Source organism: Opisthocomus hoazin, chromosome 16, assembly GCF_030867145.1.
Source record: "Opisthocomus hoazin isolate bOpiHoa1 chromosome 16, bOpiHoa1.hap1, whole genome shotgun sequence".
NCBI classification, from domain to species: domain Eukaryota; kingdom Metazoa; phylum Chordata; class Aves; order Opisthocomiformes; family Opisthocomidae; genus Opisthocomus; species Opisthocomus hoazin.
The window spans coordinates 18656965-18662782 of NC_134429.1; the positions used below are offsets into that span (position 1 = coordinate 18656965).

The 5818-nt window shown below is 48.5% G+C and overlaps 1 long non-coding RNA gene across 1 annotated transcript; it reads left to right on the forward strand.

Annotated features, from left to right (window-relative positions):
• Positions 1–3133: 3133 nt before the first annotated feature.
• On the forward strand, positions 3134–5468 carry LOC142363373 (uncharacterized). Its single transcript, XR_012765691.1, has 3 exons — positions 3134–3268; positions 3423–3525; positions 4809–5468. It is a non-coding gene; the product is annotated as an uncharacterized LOC142363373 (long non-coding RNA).
• The last annotated feature ends 350 nt before the right edge of the window (positions 5469–5818 follow it).

Sequence of the window (5818 nt, forward strand, 5' to 3'; positions counted from 1 at the left end):
TCCCCGACACCCCACTTTCCCCCGGGCAGGAGAAGGAGCCCGTGCGCGGTGCTGGAGGGGGAAGCTGGGCATGAGATGGAGCCAGGAACGGGCACCACGCGCCGAGGGACCCGGCCGGGCAGCGAAGCCCCCCGCAAACACCCCGGGGCCCCGCTCCCTCGCCATGTTTGCACTACGAGATGACGCCGCAGCTCCAAGCCGCTGCAGCAGCAGATCTGACCGGGTGAAGCCAGACGCGTTTCTTACCTGGAAGCCCTCAGCACCACGCAGAGCAGCAGCTGGGCAGGTTCCGAGCGGAGCGGGACTCCCACGACGCTTCTGGACTCCTAACGCTGGCTGTGATCGCTGTCCTAGAGCTGGCCCCCAACTGTCGGCAGCGTCTGTAACGCAGAGGTTTTACGTTTGCTTGTGGTTACAAAAATTAAAGCAGCTTTGCTTAAGCTCTCAAAATTCCAGCCACCAGGAATGTGGTTTTTAAGCAGCCACCGGGAATCTGGTTTTTGAACAGTTTGGAAGCTTTTTCTGGTTTCAGTCTGAACTAAATCCTGGATGAAAGTTCCCCATCTGCAAAGGCTCTGCATATAAATACTGTACGTGGCATATTTTTGGGGTTTCAGAGAAATGTGGGTGTGAGCCTGCCGTGTCCCTGTTTTTTCTGAGAATATCCCAGTCTTTTTCAGGTTGATGTCTCCAGTGGCTTGCTCTGATTGACTGTTACTAAATTCAGCTACTTCTCTTCACAGGTACTATTGTCCAACCACTGCTGATCCTGCAAAAATCTATTTTTGCTATAGGCTCAACTTGAGAGGTCAGCTCTGATTCTAACTGTGTATGTGGATAGTTTTACCCATTTCTGTTCACACTGAGAGGTGCATTTCTCTGCGGAAACCCTGCACAAGCAGCCAGGAGATCCTGTTTCTGTGGAAATGAAACGCAGAGTTAATCATCCTTTCAGTACCAACAGAGTCGATCTCGGTGAGGCCATTCAAGGCCAGCGCTGCAACCGTCAGACGCTTCGTGACACCTCACCAGCCCTTCAGGGCCTTTTCATTAACTTTATAAATCAAGTTAATCTGCCACCAAGCTCAGCAGTTATTCACAGCAGACTCTGCCTTTCCAGTAAGGGACAAGTATTTGGTGCAGGTAGCTGATGGAACAGAAGGTAGCTCTGTCTGGAAAAAGCCACCAGAATACTGAATATTTTTAAAAATAGAATTTACAGGCTGCATCTGCATGTAGCTCGAAAATGTATAGCCATTTCTTAAGAGAGTAGTCCACATCTATTCCAGGTTGATGTTGCCAAAATCACAATGGCCTTTTATTGCTATTTAGTGACCAGGGTGAAGTGAGGGTCCCGTCAGCCGAGCCTACACTGTCCACTTACTTTACAAGGAGTTGAACTGGTAGATGCTAATGGAGTATCTCAAAAGAGAAGCCAGGCTCTGGGGCACTGTCAGGGAACCTTTCCTCATCTGAAGCTACAGGTGGGCAGTGTAAACAGTTCACAAATGGCAAACAAACGGTGACGTTTGCTGGGTTGCTCTCCATAAGGAAAAAATAAAAATAGCTAGCAGCACGGCTCCGTGGGATGGTCTTTGCAGTTTATGCAAAACATGATTGACAACATGCATGAAAAATTGGCCCCATCTGATACAGTAAACAACCGCTTCTTTGAACTGCAGCACACTGCCAGTAACTCCCAGCAACAGCCGGGGCCCCGTCAGGGTTTGAAGAGCCCACAGGGTACAGAAAGGAATAACCAGAACGACACACGCCTCGTAACAACCTGAGAAAAAGCCATAAAACCCTGCCGAAACGACTGCCATAGTTTGCCCTCAGACCACTGGAACATCAGCTCTCACCAGAACTCCATTCCAGGAGCAGCTGAGCACCCCTCTTGCCTTCCCGAGGAGGGCAGGCTGCGGGTGGAGCGTCCCGGCTCGCTGGCATCGCTTCAGAGTCCGCCAGGCATCCGAGAGACAGGTCCGGGCTTGAGCGGCTGCGGAGTCTGAAACGAAGCACGGGTGTTTCTGAAAGACGACGCTGTTAGCCTGACTGCTACAGCAACGAGAAATTCATTTAGTCTCAGGAAAAGTCCCGCCAAGCCATGGTTTTTGTACTTAGAAAGCTTTTGAGAGTCTCCCGAAGCGGCACATGAAATGAAACACCCAAAGAAAATCCCGCAGTAAATAAAAGAACACCGAAACTCATCTAGGGAGGTAAAAGTATTGAGCTCAGCATAAACAGGGACGGCTCTGGGTCTGCAGTCTCCCTCACCCCCCCAGACTGGCCCTCTGTGGGCAGTGCTGACAGCACCAGCGTCTCGGGGAAGGTCAGCATGGCCAGTGCGGCTGCCGAGCTTCACAGGGGTGACACCGCACCGGGGAACGCACGGCTGCCGTCGAAAGGGCCAAGGCAGCAACGTGCCCAGATCAAACCGGAATTCAATGGGCTTTGGGTGCTCAGCACCCCACGACCTTTGAAAACACCACCACTGATTTGAGAACCTGCATCACTCTGATAGGGAACCAGTCCAGGTGGCTGTTTTATAGTGGCTTCATCCCACCACGAAATGGAATTTCACTCTTGCTTCACCCCACAATGAAATGGAATTTCACTCTCGCTCTTTCTCTGAAGTTTGGCCATATAAATCGAGAGACCAGAGCAAGCACAGGCAAACGGGAGGGAACTTTGAATAGCGTGGTGACCCTCTGCTGCAGCAACACCTTAGCAGTAGTTTATCTTAAAAAAAAGCAGCAAAACAAGATGACGTTTTTCCTCCACAACTACTACTCCTGCTCAGGTTTGTCCCGAATTTCCTACAGGCTCTGGAAGTCGGCTATCCGGGTAGGAAACTGGAGCCAACGAAGTCAGAGGTGATTCGATCTCCTGTGAGTAAAATCAGAACTTGTGCTCAGCCTCCCACAGCCGTAGGGTGGTTTTGAGCGGCCTCAGTACAAAACTATGACAGCAGCCAGCCAAAAAAACTTGCTTTTCATGTTTGAATCTTTTTTTTTTTTGTCTTCTCCTAACCGCACAGCTTTGTTTCAGAATTTGGGCTTAATCATTAATGGCCATGGGGCCGTGGCCTGCATGCCTGCGGCGCAGTGAGGGACAGGGCTAGACTGATAAGCCGCTCTGGGAAAGCCGGTACACGCTGTGCTGCTGCCTGTTACTTTCCCTCTGGTACTGAAATCAAACCTCCACACGCCGTGACTGCAGCAGGATTCTGGGTGGGGACCACGCAACTCTCTACTGGGAGGCCCAAGTATGCGCTGTTTAATTTCAAAGCAATTTATAATTATCCATTATTGTTAAAGTCTACAACATGTAAATATGTTTTTTTCCATCATATAGGTAAGAAAACAAAAATCTAGAAGAGTATATGAGTTTCCTTGTCTCTTATGGTGGCTTTCTTGCAGAACCAAGGGGACATGATGCTTTCTGACCCTTACAGCCCTGCTGCACGCTCCAGAGAACACTGGTACATGGCCGCGCGTAGTCCGTCCTGGCTTTCGGCACGAGGTGGGTTTCTCCCTCCCCAGCAGTGCTCTAAAAACATGCTCTGTAAAACACACTGCTGCTGTTAGAAAATAGCAATGCCAAGCTAGGAAAAAAAAAATAAACCGCATTGGAATTGACCTCGTCTCAGCTCCAGAGGTGCTTTGGGAATTACTGCCAGCCCCGGCCGCGCCGATCCCGGCCCCAAGCACTGGTTTTTAGATGGAATAGTGCTGCTCCCCTGGACCAGGAGCTGCTAAGATGTCTCTCCTAAGCCACTGGAACAGTAGTTTTCCATCCTCAAATTACATCTATTTACAAGACAAGCATCAAAAAGCATAATATTCCTGCAGTAAAGCTAAGATTGGGTTTCTTCAGCAATAAAATATAACCACGTGTTTATGTAGCTCGCTCCCTTCCACAGTATGCTTTGTGAAATCCATCCATGAGGTGGTTAGAAAAACTGAGAACAACGCAGACCCTCTGCAACCTGCTCTCTTTTCTACCTGCAGTCGACGCGTGACGTGAGCTCTCTGTTTTGTGTTCCTGGCTGCTGAAATTGCAAGGCTCAGCTGCTCGCTTTGAGGTTCTGCCTAAGTAACGATATAGAACGTTTATTTTTTTAAAGGATCTTTCTGTGGCTTAAAGTTTGAGTTTTTACTGGTTTTTGTTTTATACACCGCTCCTTGCTTTTTGAGCTTGGATTTCATGAGAACCTTGAACAAGAATTCTAACCTTATTGTATCTTCTGTAGTGAAAATATATTTATTATATAAATCTTGATATATTTCATAGTCAAGGGACTAGTTTGTTATATGTGTATTTTGTATGGATCCCATAAGTCTTTCAGAAATGGCAAATGGGCCTTTCATATCCAAACATTCCAACTTTATACACTTAAAAAACAGCCCAAAAGCAGCAGCAAGCTGCCCCGCTGTCCGATTCCCAAAACAGAGGACTCAAATGCTGCTTCTATGGCTAACCAAGTCACAGAAACTCTTTGACAGAAGAACTACCTCGAATTAGTAATTATTATTAATTATTAATTAATATCATGGGGGTTGGACTAGATGACTCACAGAGGTCCCCTCCAACCCCTAACAGTCTGTGATTCTGTAATTAAACATGCGCTGTACCTGGGTTGGCAGCCCACATTCTTTCCCGTTGGGTGTTATCTATTGAGCCTGATTTTCCAAGATAACAAGGATTAAAGAGCCACTTTGTCATTTCTTACTCTAGTGACTTTTAAACCTTTTGGCCAAGTTGTGCAAAACTCAGATTTTTAAAGGCCGCTTGCTCTCTTGCAGGTGCCATGTAAACTGGTGGTGGAAGAGGGAGAGGTGATGAATGCTCCTTCCCCCTCCCTGCCTCCTCCCATCCGAAGGAAAACTCGCAGCATTCTTTGAATTACGTGCTTAGCACTAGAGACCCAAACTGAAAAGGTGTCCCACGTGCATTTAAAATAGCCTGAGTTGGGATCTGAAAACACAGGGCAAATGTGTAGTTCAGTCTCTCTGGTAATTCTCTAAGGAAAGTCTCATTTCACTGCACGCAGAGGAAAACTGGAGCCGCGCATGTGAACGTCTCAGGTGAATAAAATGTCTCTTGTAACTCTCTCACCGTCAGCCTCTCCCCTTCTCCAACAATTGGGCAAGATTTCCTAGAGGGTGTAACGTTTGCTGAAAGTATTTGCTGTGCCGCAGGTTGCAACACCGCGTCCTCCCACTCCATGCTGTTCCCCGTATGACCAGAGAGATCAGCTTGGGTGGGTTGGCCATGAGAGGTAATCCAGGAAGGTTGAAGGTGAGGCAAGGACAGGATCCCGACGGGCTCTGCGTGAGCGCTGGCGCCGAGCAGAGGCATTGTGCACGAACAGGAAAATACAGAGAATGTTCTTGAAGGTCACCGTGACCGCCGGCAAGGAGTGCCAGCGTACTGACGCTGGCTTGGCACATCCACATTGGAGGATGCTGGGCCAGCCCAGAGAAAGGTTGAATCGAAGCCAAATTCCACCTTCCATCAACTGTTCTCATCCTTTCTGAGGGTGAGGGAGTTACCACGTAAGAAAACATACATTTACTGCTGGAGTAAACGTACATTTACTTCTTCCTCCCTTGTAGTTTTACTCGCGAGGAGCTGTCTGCGTTCCCTGGAAGGGGATCTCTCTCCTCACGGAGATTTCAGCATCTCGGGTGCTGCTGGCAGACATGGAAGAAGTTTTATGGGTAGGCCAATAATTGAAGTGTTGTTTCTGCAGTCGGAAGCGCGAAAGCCTGGCAGTAAATGCAGACCTGTCCAAGCTTTATCTTCTGATGTT